Here is a 20,363-nt window from a genome sequence, read left to right on the forward strand (position 1 = left end):
AGTTTTTCGTGGTATTAACCCTAATTTGTACTGACCCGCCATGTTTCTGGAAGATTTTGGGGCGATAATAAAATAAGAGGGTTGAATAATAAATAAAAAGTACGACCAAAACGAATAAATGAATAAAAAGGCTTCGATTGGTGGCCCAAAAAGTAAGGCTAAAAATAATGTACTTATTTTATAAACTAAACTAATCTATAATTTGGGGGTATGACTAAAATTTGGAAAAAAAAACCATGTATTTTTCTGCTAAAAAAGACAGGTTTTGCTTATAATTGAAGATGCTTCGAAATTGCGGTATTAATTAGTTAGCTCATGAGAATAATGCGTTGAAATGCCTAGTCATACACAAGTGTCACGGTCCGAAGATTTTTACGTATGATGGTCCAAGGATCATCCAAAAAGACTAGGCGAGCCTTGAAACTTCTAAAGTCCTTGGGTTTCTCGAAGACTCTAAAATATTCTTAAGGGCAGGCAGTATGGGAAATGTACACTATTATGGAGAATTTTTGTAATTAACGCAGATAGTTGGTAGATAGTGAGATGAAACTTCCACCATTAGATTGAAGAGAGATGTACAATTGTGATTAGGGGAACCTCCACCGTTAGATTAAATGGAAATGTATGGTTGTGATTATGAGAGTATTTGTATATATAGGGATCCCTTTCGCTCATTTGTATCATAAGTAATACAATTCAAGAGCTTCTCTCTAAGAATTTCTTTCTCTCGAATCATTGTGAGTGTGGGAACGCTAAATCAACCTGTGACATGGATTGAACGTATTTCTTGGCTAAGCATGCCTTATCATATGTTTATCACAGACACAATCCATTGAGATGCATGATCCACCTATCACAGGCCTACTCCTGCGGCGTATAGAGATCTAGCACACAGCATACACACATGTTTCCAGCGCACACACGACTCACATACTTGTTTCCAATGCGACTTATGCATACACAAGTCTCCTCGATTCATTTACTACACATATGCAAAGCAAACAATTGCCTCTGCATGCATATCATTCACATAAGTCTATCAACTAGCTTTCTTTACCAAACAAACCATAATAGCACCACATTTCGTTCAGTAATACTAATAAACACATTGCAAGCATTTTGGAAATGATGGCCATATACAAAATGTATTGCTCAGAAACTCAGAATCATCACAAAGCAACATAGATTCAAAATGGCTAATGGAACCTCAATTATAAACAATTTGGCAGCTAGTGTGACATTCCGAATTTCGACCCATTTTTGAGATTTATAAAGCGTGTATTTCGTCAGTGTGCTTATAGTAAAATCTCGCCCGGAATTGATTATTTTTAAATTAGAAATTTCGCTAGAATCGCACTCGATCGAATTTGGCCGTTATTTAGAGCCCGAACTTTGGTGTCGAATTTCTCGGAGTTTCGTGATGAATTTAATTGGACGGTGTCAATATTATTGTGGCCAGCGTCGATATTGCCCGGAATTGGTGAAAAGTGAAATTTGGACCGAGTGCGGATTTCGACCAGTACACCTCCCTCTGGGTTTAAATATTTAGTGTCTTTTGGCCTTTTCTTAATTTATAATTTGGGATTTTTTCATGGTCGTTGGATCAAGCTCGCGAGATCATTTGTGGGCCATTGGATTTACACTTGAGTGTTTATTTGACTTTCTCTCTCTCTCTCTCTCTCTCTCTCTCTCTCTCTCTCTCTCTCTCTCTCTCCTCTACCGCGCCTCTGCCCCATGCACTTCCCCTCCCCCCCTCACGCTCACGTCCCCTCTCTCTCTGCATGTTTTCCCCCCTCTCTCTCTCTTCCTTTCTCTCTTTCCCGCTCTCTCCTTTCCCCCCCTCCTTCTCTCTCTCGCTCTGCTCGATCGTCCTCTCCTCTCCTCCACCGCTCGCCATCACTCACTGTTGACACTTAATTTTTACCTCATTTTTTTTTTCATATTTTCATAAATTTCAAAATTAGGTCTAGGAATCTTGGCCAAGCCTAGAAACCTATTTCTAAACTCAAAAATAATTTTTTAGCATTTTTCTGCATTTTTCCTTAATTTCTTTTAGTCAAAATAGGTGAGAAAATCAAGAAAAATAGCAAATGGAATCAGAAAATTCCATAAAAATAGTAATTAGTTTTATTTTAAATCCAATTTCATGAATACATTGTCAATTTTGAAAAATCTCAATCAGGTATATGTTTTTCCCAAAATTGGGCAAAATTAAACCCGAATTGAACCAAAAATGCAATTAAATTTTTTCTAGTCGTTTTTAAGTCATAGTGTCTTCACAACAAATGATAACGGTACCTTGAATTGCATAATGGTCAGTCCAATTGCACAATTTGACATAAAAATAAAAAATCCCCAAAATTTGATTGAAAATTAAGAATTTTGAACCCAAATTGGGAATCGTGCCCAATATGAAATTGTCGAAATATGAGACCATCATTTCTAGGGTTAATCAGATGTGGGTAATTCAATTTTGGCATCAATTTTACCTAATCAGGTCATTAGGACATCAAATTGAACAAAACCTTATTAACCCGAGTACAAAAATGAGAAAATCTTGGGCTTAATTATAATAAAAATTGGGGAAAAACATATACTTGGGTTCGGAATATGATGGGGAATTCAATTTTTGGATTAAAATTGGGTCGAATTTGTGAATTTATACCAACCCGGGTCTGTCGGGACGACTAGGTCAACCCGACCCGACTTGGAAAGGTCATCTTCTTCACCTGGTTTGCCAAAACGTGCACTAAACCCATAAAAAATGAATTCGCGCCTGAGACTTTGCTGAATTAGTGTGGGGGATTTAGCACGTTTTAATCGATTTTGCTAGCTGGAAAATTTCCGACTAGCACTAGATAATCATCCCTAACCGATTATAAGTCGGTTTTAACTGAATTTGGGCGGGAATCGATCAACAAAAAACAAAAAAAAACTGACCCGAGAGCAAGAGAGCTGCTCGACAGAAAGCCAGAGAGAGAGAGAGAGAGAGAGAGAGAATCAGAGAGGAAAAGCCGAAAATCTAGAGAGAGAAAGAGGAGTGGAGATCCCCAGGTCGAGTGATTGACGCCGGTCGATTGAACGGCGCCGGCAAATCGACCGTCTAGGGAGGATCTCCTCCTCGGGCGAACCAGAAGGAGGCTGACTGTGAACGCCTGAAAACGAGCTCCGTCCGGCCAATCCAGACCTGTTCCGGCGAATCAGAAGCCACCAGGGTAAAGATCAAGTGTCAAGGAACAACTCTTGGGGTGCGGACCAGTTTGACAATTTCATTTGATCATCGAACGAAGCAGGTAAAATTCCTTCACAGTCACAGTTTTTCCAGAATTTAAAAAAATGTGATTTGATTCAATCCGGTTGTTCTTGCGATTTTTTTTGCGATTCTGCATTCCAAAATGTTCATTACTAGTTTCTAATTATTTTGGTGTTGTTTGATTGTGATTTTTGGGCATTAAAATGCACAAACCGAGTCGGCCGTGCATAAAACCCTCTCGCCGGAGCTCAAGTGACCTCGCCGGAGCATTGCCATGGCCGTAGGGCTATTCAAGTTAGTTTCCTTGATCTTGTTTGATGTTTTGATAGTTGTTAGAACCGATTTAGATGGCTAGGATGGCTGGTGTTAGGATTAGTGTTCCGGAAAATCTCGTTTAGGTTAGTGTTAGGTTAGGATTTTCCAATCGGTTTTTCGCCGGCCGACGAATGTCCGGCGGCGATCTGATTGGGCTAGATTGATTCTCAAACACATAGACTTCGTCGTGGTGCAATCGGAATGGTCAAAAGGTCGCCGGAGGCTCGTTGGCGGCAGGCCCGAACCGGTGACCTCGAGAACATTAAATAAAGAATAGTGCCCACCAACTGTTTGCAAAAATGCTTTAATGAAAAAAGCCCAATACGACGCTGTTTCGGCGTTGGGTTCGCCGTAGGGAGTGATCGGTGCCGGCGTCGGCGACATCCGGTTCGGCTTGGCCGAACCGGGTCGAACAGGGCCGGTCCGTTTCGTTTCCCCGGCGGGAAAATTTAAAAAAATAAAGAATAAAAAAATAAAAAATAAAAAATAAAAAATTCAGAAAAAAACAGAAAATTTGAAAAAAATTCCAGAAAGCAATAAAAAATAAAAAAAATCAGAAAATTCATAAAAAAAAAATTTCAAAAAATTCATAGAAAATTCAGAAAATAAAAAAAATAAAAAATTGGAAAATCAATAAAAAAATTGGAAAATTCATAAAAAATATCGGAAAACCATAAAAAATCGGTTCTCGATTTTAATAAAATTTCCGAAAAAAAAAATCAAAAATTTTGAAATTTCACAGAATGGTCCAAAAACATTGTGGCCAGCCATAAAAAGTGAAATTTGAATTTTCGGAAGTGCCCAAGTGACATTTTTGGAAAATCCCAAATTCAGGGGTTATAACCCCTAAAAAACCCTAAAACCCTAAAAATGTGTGAATCATGAAATGAACAAGCTTTTTAGAGCTTCATTAGGGTTTGGGTTGTTTTGATTGATTTTCGTTTTAGAGACCACTTAGGATTGATTGACTTGATTGATTTTGATTGTGCATTTAATACTTGTTTGGTTTTTCTTGTGATTAAAACAGATAGGATTAGTGGGTAAGCCTCGGAAATTCGCATGACACATTAGACATCATATCGTTCTTAGGTATCGAAAGGGCGTTAGGGATCTCAATTTGGGATCAATAACGTAACCAAGTCCCCGTATTCAGAATCTCTGATTCGTAGAATCGTGGTATTTCTCCCATACCTCGATTAGGTTTCTAGTCTACCTACCAATAATGACTAGTGACGACTCCAAAATCACAAATTTAGAAATCACTTTCCATTGTCACGTGAGGTATGGTCTGGGAGAGACCTTTACGCGAAAATACCTTTTTAGCGCGCAAATCCCGAAAACCCCAGAAAGAAAAGCGCGGCGCGACACTCACCTACGCCCGACCGCGGCACGCCGTTGTCATGCCGCGCTTTTTCTTTTGGGGGCTTTCGGGATTTGCGCGCTAAGGAGCTATTTCCGTATAAGGGTCTCTCCCAGACCATACCTCACGTGACAGTGGAAGGTGAGATTTCTTATTTAGTCTAAGTTTGTGATTTTGGAGTCGCCACTAGTCGTTATTGGTAGGTAGACTAGAAACCTAATCGAGGTACGGGAGAAATAACACGATTCTACGAACCAGAGATTTTGAGTACAGGGACTTGGTTACGTTATTGATCCAAAATTGAGATCCCTAACGCCCTTTCGGTACCTAAGAACGATATGATGTCTAACGTGTCATGCGAATTACCAAGGCTTACCCACTAATTCTATCCGTTCTAATCGCAGGAAAAACCAAACAAGTATTAATTGCACTGTTGACACCTAAATTTTAACTAGTCATTTAAGAACAATCGCATAGAAAATTAGGGATTGATTTTTTAACCCCTAAACAAAAAATATAATTAGATGGCATTGCATATAGATATTAGGAGCGTTTCATTAATAGTTAATTAGGCCCATATAGTTTGCACATTTATCGGACATACGGCAGATGGACTCGAGCGAATGGTTCTGAGCTTAATTCAATCAAGCCCATGACCAAAAGTCACATGTTTTGCACGTGTGATCTTCGGTTGCAAGAGATCTTTTGTATATATATTTTTCTGCCACTTGGAGGACCGAGAAGGAAGGGAGATTCATTATATTTGGCCATATTGTCAGAAGATAGGAGGGGGTAATATCCTATCCGCACGTATCTTTAATCCATGGACAGTAATTGGCAATATATCTTTTGGAAATTCCATTAAAAAATCTTGGGCATCACGAAAAGATAAGGGGGAAACATTCTTCACCAAGGCGAGGGCAATATATCAGCAGATTTTGTTTCTTGGTATCTTTGTGAAAAGAAAAAATATATGAAGGATACAAGAAGAGGAAAGCAGAATCGGTCAACGTGGGGATATATAGTTGGAATTACGTTCTGGCGTCATAGGCGCAAGCAAAAAGGAAAGAAGCCAAACGTAATATGCTTTAAATATTCTTGAGTGGGTCTCTTTCTAAAAAGGCATAGGCATTCTCACTTATAAAAGGATCACGTACAGACAAGAATGGGGGCTTTCATTTAGGATCTGATCACACGCAAGAAACACGAGAGACACACGTACGTGAGGTTAGAGAGAGAAGAGGTCTCTCGACTAAAGACCTTCTGGCCGAGACTCCTTCTTCGGCGCCACCCCTTGCCAGCTGACCGCCGCTCCTTCCATGACGGCAAGTTGTTCTGATCTGCCCCTGCGTACTTGACACTGACCTTGACGACGTTTCTGTTCACCGTCCGACGACGAAGCAGCCTTGCCGAGCCTTACTGACGAACAGCCAGCCACCTCGGGCTCGAACATCTGCACCGGCGAATCAGTGCTCACGGTCACTTAAAACATCAACTATGACAGAGTTTTTCTTAAGTGGTGTTTGCAGGTTTTCCGGCAACGTTCCTTCATGGCAGTCCCATGCTACGCCTCCCATCTTGGTGCTACATCCTTGCAGCTACTCTGGTGCTTGATCGAACAATCCCAGTGGACTTCCGCCTGACGCAATTGAAGTCCCAGCCTTGTCAAAGCAGCCACTTGTCAACTCCAGCAGCTTCCCAGACGTCATTCTTCCAATATCAGTAATACTCGGTGGAGATTCTGATCAACGACCTAACTCCTACAAGCCTCTCCATCCAGCTGTCACTGTTCTGCTCCTTTAGGTGTCTCTCAAGCAAAGCCACAGCACCAGAAAGCTTCACGCCAAGGCTGAGCATCGCCTCATCATCCCACCGTCCTTGCCGTCGAGTATCACTGTCAGCCAATTCCCGTGATTCGCGAGCACCACCGCAAATTGAGCCGGAAATCGCTGTGACCTGAGTCTGCGCCGCTGTCGCCACTCGCAGTCGGTCGTCCTGTGATCCGCGAACCCGATCCGGCATCAAGCTCGAATTTGGAAGTTATCCGTAAATTAGGTAAGAAACTTTATCCGATATCGTTTCAAATATTTAAATTCCTAATTCGAGTGATTTTATTGTCTTTTGTTGGTTAGTAGATATATTTGAATGATGCATGGTATATTCGCAAGATTCCAAAAAATACACTAAGTTAGGAAATTCCTAACTTAGCAACGTGTCGGGACGACTATCCGATCTCAACCATGAGACACGATACTCGTTGGCACGGAAAATCTTTATCCTGTCCATAACTATTTGGATACGATAGTAGATTTTATTTTGTTCCCAAATTCAAACGAATAGCCTTCCATCAATATCCATAACCACATGGATATGATCGCCGGTTTATATCGTTTCCCTAATTCAAAGATAATAAAACAAATCTTGCGGATCGCGTGGATTGGTTTTGATTGTGGTGGTTATCTATCTGTTTGATTTATTTCCTTTAAAAAGAAAATTCCAAAAAAGATTAGTTAGGATTTGAATTGATTTTATTAGAAGATAATGATGCATGTTTAGGATAGGTTTAGAATAACTTTCTTTGAATAAGTCGATAGGATAACTTTTTAATTTAAATTAGGAATTAGAGTAATTTATTTCCTAGTTTAATTTAGATATTATCCTGATCTCGACGGTTCATTTTAGGGTAATTCTTGATTTCGAATTTTCATAAAAATACCAAAAAAAAGTCACTTTAGGATAGATTAAATTATTTTAGAATAGATTGCATGTTAATTTAGGCATTTTTTTTAATTCCGAATTTCATTAAAAAATAAATCATTTGTCCGTCATTAATTAGGTCGCGTCGTCGCATGATATATAGTTTGCATATTAGGCTGCATTAATCGCATGTTAATTTTTGCACGTCATTACATATAGGTTAGTTTTCATTTAAATAAATGAAAATCCTAAAAAATATTGAGTGAACTGCTTGTTAATTAGAAATCATATTAGGATTGTTGATGTGATTTTCTAGCTAATAATGCAGATGCTTACGTTGCTCCGAGGTAAGTAATTCTCCCAATCTTACAATTTATTTAATGTTTTGATTATTGGGTGTTACTTTGGTGATTTGCGCACCCGCATGATCACCTCACATGCTAGTGACTAAGTTAAAATGGATCCAGACTGCATGCATAAACATTTTTTGAAAAGAAAAGGTACCGAAAGGGCGTTAGACTAGATCTAGCGTAATCAAGTCCCCGAGCTTAGAATCTTTGGTTCGTAGGAATAAAACATATCTCCCTATGTTTTATTTAGGTTTCTAATCGACCTATCACAAATAGATTAGTGGCGACTCCAAGCATGAAAACTTTTGCATGTTACAAACTTAAACCCTAAGTTACGAATTGGTAGGGCTTGGGAGGGCCCGAGTTAGGCTTAGTCCTAATAATCCATTAGCCTGAGGAAATTTTAGGTCGCGACATGCACCATCAAAGTCAATCAAGTCAATCAATCCTAAGTGGTCTCTAAAACAAAAATCAATCAAAACACTCAAACCCTAATGAAACTCTAAAAGCTTGTTCATTTCATGATTTACACATTTATTAGGGTTTTAGGGTTTTTAGGGTTTTTAGGGGTTATAACCCCTGAATTTGGGATTTTCTAAAAATGCCACTTGGGCGCTTTCGAAAATTCAAATTTCAATTTTTATGGTTGGCCACAATGATTTTGGACCATTTTGTGAATTTTCAAAATTTTTGATTTTTTTTTCAGAAATTTTTTTTTAATCGAGAATGGATTTTTTTTATGATTTTCAGAAAATTTTTATGAATTTTCCAATTTTTCAATTTTTTATTGATTTTCCAAACTTTTCAAATTTTTTATTTGTATTTTCCGAATTTTCGGAATTTTTATGAATTTTTTGTAAATTTTTTTTGAATTTTTTGAATTTTCTGATTTTCTAAAAAAAATTCTAATTTTTTTTATGATTTTTGTGATTTTTTTAGAATTTTCTGATTTTTTATTTTTTTTTAGAAATTTTTTAAATTTTCCCACCGGGGACGAACCGGACCGGCCCGACAAGCCGAACCGGGCGTCGCCGGCGCCGGTTGCCGGCGGTCTTCTCCGGCGAAAGCAGAGCCAACACGGCACCGTTTTGAGTGATTTTCATTGAGGCATTTTCACAAACAGTTGGTGTGCATTATTTCCAGTTTAATGTTTTCAGGGTCACCGGTTTGGGCCCGTCGCCGATGACTTTTCGGCAACTATCTCATTGTTCCGATTGCACTATTGTAATGTCCATACCTTCTATTTTCAATCTAACCTATTCGGAACACCGGCGGATGTTCGCCGGCCGGCGAAAACCGAACCTAAAAAAACCTAAGTCATAACTAACCAAACCAAGCTTTTCCAAGCTTCAAACCCTAATTCTAAGCGCCTTAACCGTCTATACCGATTCTAATCACTAACAAACATCAAGCAAAGGTCAAGAAAGACTAACTTGAATGGCCTAAGGCCATGGCAATGCTCCGGCGGGGTCACCTGAGCTCCGGCGAGAGGGTTTTATGCACGGCCGACTCGGTTCATGCATTTTAATGCCCCAAAAACACAATCAAACAACACTAAAATGATTAGAAACTAGTAATGAACATCCTGGAATGCAAAATCGCAAAAAAAATCGCAAGAACAACCGGATTGAATCAAATCACATTTTTTTGAATTCTGGAAAAACTGTGACCGTGTAAGAATTTTACCTGCTTCGTTCGATGATCAAACGAAATTGTCGAACTGGTCCGCACCTCAAGAGTTGTTCCTTGACACTTGATCTTCACCTTGGTGGCTTCTGATTCGCCGGAATAGGTCTAGATTGGCCGGACGGAGCTCGTTTTCAGGTGTTCACAGTCAACCTCCTTTTGGTTCGCCCGAGGAGATCCTCCCTAGACGGTTGATTTGCCGGCGCCGTTCAATCAACCGGCGCCGATCACTTGACCTGGGGATCTCCACTCCTCTTTCTCTCTCTAGATTCCCGGCTTTTCCTCTCCGATTCTCTCTCTCTCTCTCTATGGCTTTCTGTCGAACACCTTTCTTGTTCTCGGGTCAGTTTTTTTCTCATTTTTTGTTGATCGATTCCCGCCCAAATTTAGTTAAAATCGACTTATAATCGGTTGGGGATGATTATCTGGTGCCAGCTGGATATTTTCCAGCTGGCAGAATTGATTAAAACGTGCTAAATCTCCCACACTAATTCGGCAAAGTCTCGGGTGTGAATTCATTTTTTCTGGGTTTAGTGCACGTTTTGGCAAACCGGGCGAAGAAGATGACCTTCCCGGGTCGGGTCGGGTTTGTCGCGCCACGCTCTCCCGTGCTAGAATGGAGGTATTTTTCTATATGGGCCTCTCCCAGACCATACCTCATGTGACAGCGGGGTTTATTTGATCTAAATTTAAACTTGGAGTCGCCACTAGTCATTTACGGTAGGTTGACTAGAAACCTATTTGAGGTACGAGAGAAGTACCGCAATCCTACGAACCAGAGATTCTGAATAAGGGACTTGGTTACGTTAACGATCCCAAATTGAGACCATTAACGCCCTTTCGGTACCTAAGAACGATATGGCATGTCTAACGTATCACACGGATCCTTAAGGTCAATTCACTAATCTAATTATGAATCGACAGTTAAGCACCCAAGAATCAAATGCACATCCAATGGCAAATTAATCATAGCAACCCTAATTTGGCTACTAAAAATGAAAATCAAGCAGAACACCCAAACCCTAACGAAGCTCTAATAGCTTGTTCATTTCATGATTTATACATTTTTTAGGGTTTAGGGTTTTTTAGGGGTTTTATCCCTAAATTTGGAATTTTCCAAAAAATGCCACTTAGGCATTTCGGAAAATTCAAATTTCACTTTTTATGACTGGCCACAATGATTTCGAATCATTCTGTGGATTTTCAAAATTTTTTATTTTGATTTTTTTAAATTTTTTTTAAGTGCCATTTGGACACTTCAAAAATTTAAATTTCACTTTTTATGGCTGGCCACGATGATTTTGGACCTTTCTGTGAATTTTCAAAAATTTTGAATTTTTTTGATTTTTTGATTTTTTTTTTCGGAAAACTTTTTTTAAACGAGAAATGATTGTTTTTTATGATTTTCTGAAATTTTTGTGAATTTTCCAATTTTTTAATTTTTATTGATTTTCCAAAATTTTCAAAATTTTTTTGAATTTTCGAATTTTTTTATGAATTTTCTGAAATTTTTTGTATTTTTCTGAATTTTCTGCAAATTTTCGAATTTTTTTAGAAAATCTAATTTTTTTTATGATTTTTGTGATTTTTTATTTTTATTTATTTATTTTTTCCCGCCGGGGGACGAACCGGACCGGACCAGTTCAGACCAGTTCGGCCGAGACCGAATCGGCCGTCTCCAGCGCTGGTCACCTTCTCCGGCGGGCACGATGCCAAAACGGCACTGTTTCGGGCCCTCTTCACTGGGCAATATGTCGAACAGGTGGTATGCACGATTTTTGACTTGATATTCTCGAGGTCGCCGGTTCAGGTTCACCGCCGGCGACCTTCGGGTGGTTATTTTGCCATTCCATTGGCACTATCATCAAGTCTATATATTCTATTTTCAATCTAGCCCAATCACATCGCCGCCGGTCGTTCGTCGGCCGGCGAAAAACCGATAGGACAATCCTAACCTAACACTAGACCTGTTAAACGGGTGGGTCGGGTCGGGTTTGGGTCGGGTCATAAATGGTCCGACCCAAATTGACCCATTAACCCGTTTATGACCCATTTATTCATAGTGTAAATATCTCGACCCATACCCGACCCGACCCATACCCAACCCATACCCGACCCGACCCATATTGCTAAAACACTTTTATATTTAACATAATCTAGGAATACTTGTTTCTTATGATTTTTTTTTTAAATTATACTGCTAAAACATTTTATGCAATACAAAGCTAGTGAAAAAATTTTATAATTTTTTTTAAAATTGAGGTTCTGTTTGTTTTACAAAAAATGCGACATTTCTAGAAAATATTTTTCATAAAGTCATTATCCAAGAAAATAAAAAAAATTAATATTTTTTATTTTTTAAATCGAATTTTTAATTATTTTTTATTTTTATTTTTATTTTTTTCTTTATTTTTGGCCGATCGCCGGCCGCCGTGGCCGGCCGACCGACCACAAGCGAGGACGAGCTCGCCGGAGGCCGGCGAAGCTCGTTCTCGCCGATCTGGCGAGGCCGAGGCCTCGCCGGCCTCAGGCGAGGCTCCAGCCTCGCCACAGGTCGGTGAGGCTGGAGCCTCGCCGGGATCGGGCGAGCCTCGAGGTCGCCGGAATCGGGCGAGCTCGAGGCTCGCTAGATCGGCGAGGCTCGAGCCTTGCCGGAGGCCGGCGAGCTCGAGCTTCGCCGGCCTCCGGCGAGGTCGTCCCGCCCCGGTGGCCGGTCGCCGTGGCCGACCACCGGCCGGAATAAAAAAAAAAAGAAAAAGAAAGAAGAGAAAAGAAAAAAGAAAAAATAAAAGAAAAAGAGAAAAAATAAAAATAATTAAATTTCGATTTTTTTTAAACATCTTTATAAAGAGGAAGAGAGTGTGTGGATGGGTCTAGTGGGTGGGTTGGACATGGGTTCCAAACTCAACCCATTTAGACCCATTTATCTTTAAGCTTTAAAATTTAAAACCCATTTAAGGTTGACTCTTTAAAATTAAGTGACCGATATATGACCCATTTTATTTTTAAATGGGTCATATATGGGTTTAAGACCCATTTTGACACCTCTACCTAACACTAACCTAAACAATATTTTCCAGAACACTAATTCTAAAATAAGCCGTCCTAGCCGTCTAAATCGGTTCTAACGACTATCAAATCATCAAACAAAGGTCAAAGAACTAACCTGAATGGCCTTACGGCCACGGTAATGCTCCGGCGAGGTCGTCGGAGCTCCGGCGAGGGGGTTTATATGGGGGGCTGACTCGGTTTATATGTTTTTTGATGCCCAAAATGTAATCAATCAACACAAAAATGATTAGAAACTAGTTATAAGCATCAACGAACTCAAATTTGCGAAAGAAAACACACAAACATGCATATCAATATTGAAATTGAATTCTGGAAAATTTTGAAAAAACTGGTTCTCGACCGACTTTACCTGCTTCGTTCAATCTTCAAACGAGATTGTCGAGTTGATCAGCGACCTGAGAGTTGTTCCTTGATGTTTAGTCGTCCTCCTAGTGCTTCTGGATTCGCCGGAACAGGTCCAGATGCGCCGGCTGAGACCGATTTTCAGGCCTTCGCGGTAACCTTTGTCTGGTTCAAGCCGTGAGGGGAAGATCACAGCTTCTTCACGATTCGCCGGCGCTCCGCCGTATATGGCGGCGCCGGACACTCGTGAGGGGATCCTCAACCCTCTCTCTCTCTAGATTTTCCATTGTTTCTCCTTGTTTCTCTCTCCTCTCTCTCTCGGGAAAATCGTCGAACACTTTCTGTTCCGTTCTTCAGTTTTTTCTTATTTTTCTTCTTTGATTTCGCGCTCAAATTCGGTTGGAATCGAACTCCAATCGGTTTTGGGTTGTTAACTGGTGCCAGCTGGACATTTTCCAGCTGGCCTAATCAATTTCCACGTGCTGAATTAACGGGAAATGATCAGCAAAGTTCTAGGTTTTAGTCGTTTTTTTTCTGGGTTTCATTGTGTTTAGCGAACCGGGTGAAGAAGATGAACTGTTCGGGTCGGGTCGGGTCGACCAGCCCGACCCGGAAGTTCCGGTTTTGCATAAATTCGCAAATTAAGTCCGATTTCCATCAAATTTTCGAAATTCGACCCCAAAATTGAATTTCCCATCATATTCCGAACGCAAACATATAATTTTCCCCAATTTTTATTATAATTGTACCCAAGATTTTCTCATTTTTATATTCGGGTGAATAGGGTTTTGTTTAATTTGATGTCCTAATGACCTGATTAGGCAAAGTTGATGCCAAAATTGAATTACCCACCCCTGATTAACCCTAGAAATGATAGTCTCACATTTCGACAATTTCATTTTGGGCACGATTCCCAATTTGGGTTCAAAATTCTTAATTTTCAATCAAATTTTGGGGATTTTTTTATTTTTATGTTAAATTGTGCAATTGGACCGACAATTGTGCAATTAAAGGTCCCAGAATCAATTATTGTGAAAACACTATGACTTAAAAATGTCTATAAAAAATTTAATTTAATTTTTTGGTTCAATTCGAGTTTGATTTTGCCCAATTTTGGGAAAAACATATACCCCATTGAGATTTTGTAAAATTGACAATGTATTTATGAAATTGGATTTAAAAGAAGACTAATGAATATTTTTATGGAATTTTCTGATTCCATTTACTATTTTTATTGATTTTCTTTCTTATTTTGACTAAAAGAAATTAAGAAAAAATGCAGAAAAATGCTAAAAAATTATTTTTTTGTTTAGAAATAGGTTTCTAGGCTTGGCCAAGATCCCTAGACCTAATTTTGAAATTTTTGAAAATATGACAAAAATGAGCCAAAAATTAGATGTCAACAGCTGCCCCTCTTTGAGATTGAGCTCGTTAGAGGTTGATCTCAAAGACAAAATGACACCTGAATTTTTAGTCGACTCACTAAACAAGATAAAATGGAGATTTCACAACAACTGATCAAGGTTTTTGCTTTTGGAATTCGTGATCTAATCCAAAGGTTCTCTTTTTGGAACACATTTTGAAAAGTTCTTATTGGTTGAGAGAAAGAAACTTACCTGTTTGTGAGAGTTTCTTTATTGCTCATCCAAGGGCATGAATTGATGGTAGTGATGATTATGATGATTATTCTAATTTCGCGGTTTGAGAACGAACTCACGAACCATGAACGCCTGCGGCTCTTCGCCTTAGGACTTGAGTTTGCCTAGTGGTTCCTCACCAGTAAGATTTTGAATTTGTTTAGTGGCTTTTAGCCAACTAGGACTTGAAATTTGCCTAGCGGTTCCTCACTTATAGGACTTTGAATTTGCCTAGGGGCTCCTCACATGTAGGACTTGGATTTTACCTAGGGGCTCCTCGCAATTAGGAATTGAATTTGCCTAGGGGCTCCTTGCCTGTAGGATTTGGATTTTACCTAGTGGTTTCTTGCCAGTAGGAATTGAATTTGCCTAGGGGCTCCTCGCCTGTAGGACTTTAATTTACCTAGTGGTTCCTCACTAGTAGGACTTGAATTTGTCTAGGGGCTCCTCGCCTGTAGGACTTGTATAATAGTTTTCTGAAGCTACGGCTTGTGATTACTTACAGAGGGTCAATTCTCCGAGGCTACAAATCCGCGATCACTCAGAAGAACTATAACGAGGCCATGTTTTAGGCCCAAAAAGTCATCCAAAGCTATAGGTTGCGAACACTCGAAGGGTGATAGCTCCGAAGCTACAATCTGCGAACACTTGGCAAGACTATAAAAATCACCATATTCAAAGTTGCAAAATCGCGATCACTCATGAGAATCATCACTCATAAGCTACGAAGTACAATTTGCTTTAGAATACCTATTTTGCCTAGTGGCTCCTCGCCAAATAGACCTGAAATTTGCCTAGTGACTCCTCGTCAAATAGGACTTGAATTTTGGAGACTTGCCATGTAATTCCTCACCCGTAAGATTTTGGAAATTGCCTAAAGGCTCCTTGCCAATAGGACTTGGATTTTGCCTAATGGTTCCTCACCAAATAAGACTTTGGAAAGACTTCAAACAATGAATGTCTTTACTGTGCGTTTTGTGATTTTAAGGTTTCACTAACCTTGATATGGTTTTTAGCTGACCAAAAACTATTTTGAAAAGTAGTTTTGAAATTAATCAAAACTGTTTGAAATGTGATTTTTCTTTTAGCTTACCACAAACTATTTGAAAAGTTGATTTTAAGTTGACCAAAAACTATTTGAAACCTGATTTTGAAATATGCATTCTTTGTATTAAATGCATTTCAAGCAATCAAATTTCCTTTTAAAGGAAGTATTTTAGCAAAATGCTTGCAAATTTTCAAGAAATGCTTGAAATAATCTTTTGGAAGACCTTCATTAGAAAGGATTTGTTTCGATCTATGAATTTGGTCTTTTATTCATTTGATTGAAAGGGGACTGATCTGATATTCCTCAATTTTATCTCTCCTAACCAATCCTTAGGTGTTCGGAGATATTCGCAATGTATACAATCCAATTGATCCGATAAGGTCTTTCAAAAGGTTGTAATGTTGGCTTGGTCAATAGCTATTCAAAGGATAGGCATTCTGAGGCCAAGGAAAGGATTTCATCATATCTGACTTCGGGTCTACAAGTTAAGAACCTCGAGGATAAGATAAGACAATATTGCATACACTTCTTTGAGTGATGACTTCTTGTTATGAAATCATATTTTCATTCTCAACATCCCAATCTGAAAAGTCTTTGGGGAGAGGTTGTAATGTTGGTATTGGGTAGGCTCAAAAGGCTCAATTGTTTTTGAATTCAGGATTTTTGTGAAGCTGGTGATCTTCTTGGCATCACCACCATTTTCTTTGTCTACTGGGGATCTTTTCTTAGCATGAACACAAGAGTCCCCTAAACTTTCATCGAGATTTTCAATCACTGATTTGTTGTGACTTTTGATTTTTCACAACTTTTGCTTTTGACTTGACTTTTGTCATTCTTTCTTTTGAATGCTTTTCTTTCTTTTCTTTTGCTAATTTTTCTGAGCATTGGCCTTGCTTTTATCAGGCACACTGCTTTTTCATGCCCCAGACTTTTTTATCCTTGATCTCTTTGCATTCTAAGGACTCTGTGTTCTGGCCTTTTGCTTTCTATTTATCAAAGTGGATCATATGCTCATGCTCCAGTGCGAAGAGATGATCACCAACTTGGGGTTCTGAAATGAATATTCAGGCTCAATTGGGCTTTGTCAAAGGTAAATGTATTTGGGATATGGAAACGAAACGCTCTTCTTCCTCTTGGGATGTTGTGAGCTTCCATATGAATTCATCTGAAGTTATCATAGAAAGATTGATGCAAGTGTATGCAATAAAATCTTTCTTGATCCTATTCTCCATAAATGTCAACCGTGAACCTCCTAATTTGCCCCAGTGTGGGGTGGTTCTTAACAGGGTTGTTTTTGAAAATTTCTCCACTGTTTAGGCTCAAATTTGATTTGCAAGAGATAATCATGTGTTTGGGATGATGAAATGATTGCCTTTCATCATTTCAATTCATGTAATCATTGCGAATATCTTTTATTTCCTTCAGATGAGGTTTTCTCTCATTCTGAAACTCATCCTTCCATTCACTCGAGTGTATAGGGGACGTGTTTGGATATGGCTTACCTTTCATCATTTGAAGGTCTTTCCTTTGATTTTATCCAAACTTTTTCTCTGAAATTTTTCATGACTTTCGTCAAAACTTCCTTTTTTAAGGAATTCTGATGCGTAATGCATGCTCAAAGAATGTATGTTTCAAAACTTTTTGTTTAAAGTACTTTTGAGGTAATCTTTGAAACAAACTTTCATGTTAATCCGCTTGGGGTAAAGAAGTTTCATTTTTCCATAAAATTAACCTCTTCAAGACCCAAATTTACAAGTTAGGGATACTTACCTGATCGGCTTGTCAATATCCCTCTTGATTATTTTGCTTTTATCTTTTCAAACTTCCGCATTAATTTGCTCCACTGGAGATTTGAAAATGAAATGTTTGAGCTCAAATTCATAGGTTAGGGATGCTTACCTAATCGGTTTGATGAGATCCCTGTAAAATTAAAACCCAGTGTTAACATTGATTCAAGCATTGTTCATTTCTGATTGAAACGATACAACCAACCTCTTGTTTGTCTTGTCTTGATCATTCGTGAAAGATTATCTCTTTTATTCTTCTCTTCCAGCTTCCCTGGGGATGATAAAAGGGAAAAGTACATTAGAAAACTGAATTTGAGAATGACACTTCCCTTTTTGTTTTCCAACTCCATTGAAAGATTTTAGAAGTCTTGAGTCATCTCAGATTTCCTTTTGTCATATCCTGCAAAATGAACAAACATGTTCTATAGAATGCATGATATGCACACGTTGTAACTAGTGCCAATTTTTCTTGAATGTCCGTCTTCATTTCATGGGTAGAAAATCTTGACAGCATTTGCATTTACAGGATAGGCTAGTTCTGTTCCTGTCATATCTACAAGAATTAGTGCTCCTCCAGGAAGAACCTTCTTGACAATGTATGGACCCTCGTAATTCGGAGTGAATTTCCCACGTAGATCTAAATTATTGGGAATGACTTTCTTCACTACTGGATCATCCGTTTCAAAACGTCTTGGTTTCACCTTTCTGTTGAAAGATTTAGCAACTCTTTTTTGGTAAGCTTGTCCATGACATAGAGCCCTTAATCTTCTCTCATCAATCATGTTGAGCTGTTCACATCTTTGTTGGCTCCATTCGGCTTCTGAGAGTTTTAATTGGGATAATATCCTTAATGAATTTCTACCTCAACGGGTAATACTGCTTCCATCCCATAAACTAAAGAAAATGGAGTTGCCCCAGTTGATATTCGAATTGAAGTTCGGTATGCCATCAGAGCATATGGCAATCTTTCGTGCCAGTCACGATAATTCTCAGCCGTCTTGGATAATATCTTCTTGATATTCTTGTTTGCCGCTTCCACTGCTCCGTTAGTTTGTGGACGGTATGGAGATGAATTCAAGTGTCGAATGTGGAAGTGTTCAAGCAGATCATTTACAATTTTGTTATTCAAATGTGAACCATTGTCGGTAATGATTGCTTCTGGAACTCCGTACCTAGCAATGATGTCTCGCCTGATGAATTTTGCTACATTCCTGGCGGTGACATTTGTTTATGAATTCGCTTCAATCCACTTGGTGAAGTAGTCAATTGCCACCAAGATAAAGCGATGTCCATTTGAGGCCTTGGGGTTAATTGGGGCAATCATGTCAATTCCCCACATTGAAAATGGCCATGGTTCTGACATTTGATGCAGCTCATTCGGCGGTGCATTGATTCTGTCTCCTTAAACTTGACATTGGCGACAACACCTCACATGTTGAATGCAATCTGTCTCCATCGTCATCCAGTAATATCCCAATCTCATGATTTTGCGGGCTAAGGGATGGCCGTTCATATGCGGACCATATTCGCCTTCATGGATTTCTCTCATGATTTATTCAGCTTCTTTGCTATCAACGCATCTTAACAGGATCGAATCGAACAGCTTCTTATAAAGAACCTGTCTATTGAGAAAGAACTTGTTAGCTATCTTTCTGATAAATTTTCTGTCGCCTGACTGGCTTCCTTCAGGAAATTCTCCTGCTTGTAAGTACTTCTTGATATCATGAAACTATGGTTCATTGTCAAATTCTGCTTGAACTACCATGCAGTGTGCTGGTTGTTCGAGAATATTGATTCTCAATGGTTTTGTATCCATGCCATCTTCAGCTTGGAGTAAGGATGATAAGGTTGCAAGAGCATCTGCAAAATGATTATGAGCTCTTGGAAGATAATCAAATGTTATTTCTTCGAATTCCTTCATCATTCCTTCTAAGTATTTGTGGTAAGGAATTAGCTTTGCATCACGAGTTTGCCATTCTCCAGTTGTTTGCAATATAATGAGCATGGAATCTCTATATACCTATAACCTTTTTACCCTCATTGAAAGGGCTAATTGTAAGCCGAGAATGCACGCCTCATATTCATCGATGTTATTGGTGCATGGGAATACCAGTTTTGCAGATACTGGATAGTGTTGGCCTTCTGAGGAGATCAGTACTGCCCCAGTTCCTGATCCAGATAAGTTGGTTGCGCCATCAAAATACATGGTCCATTTATCATTGACTAATGTCAATATGTAGTCCTCAAGTCGTTCTTCGGAATTGGCGATATTCTGCGAATTTTCTGCCAGCATGTCTGCTATTGCTCGTCCTTTGACTGACTTTTGGGATGAACTTCTAATGTCGAACTCAGACAACAAGACTTGCCATTTGGCTAATTTCCCGATCAAGGAGGATTTCTCGAGAAGATACTTGATCGGATCATTTTCAGTTACTAGCAAAATTTGGTGATGAAGGGTGTACTGCCTTAATCTGTGTAACACCCAAATTAATGCAACGCATGTCTTCTCAACTGCTGGGTAATTCACTTCTGATGTTGTGAATTTCTTGCTCAAGTAATAAATGGCTTGTTCTTTATCGTCATTTGGTCTTCTTTGTACAAGCACCGCTCCTAATGACTCATGGTGAATCGTCAAATATAAGATCAGCGGAACTCCAGGAATTGGTGGTACCAACACTGGTGGGCATACCAGATATTCTTTGATTTTGTCAAAGGCTTGTTGACATTCTGCATCCCACTTTATTTTGGCATTTTTCTTCAACAGTTTGAAAAATGGTTTAGCAGTCTCAGAAAGCTGATAGATGAACCGGGCAATA

This window comes from Syzygium oleosum, unplaced genomic scaffold, assembly GCF_021117445.2.
Source record: "Syzygium oleosum isolate NSW1041296 unplaced genomic scaffold, Sole_v2.1 Sole_v2.36, whole genome shotgun sequence".
In the NCBI taxonomy this organism is placed as follows: domain Eukaryota; kingdom Viridiplantae; phylum Streptophyta; class Magnoliopsida; order Myrtales; family Myrtaceae; genus Syzygium; species Syzygium oleosum.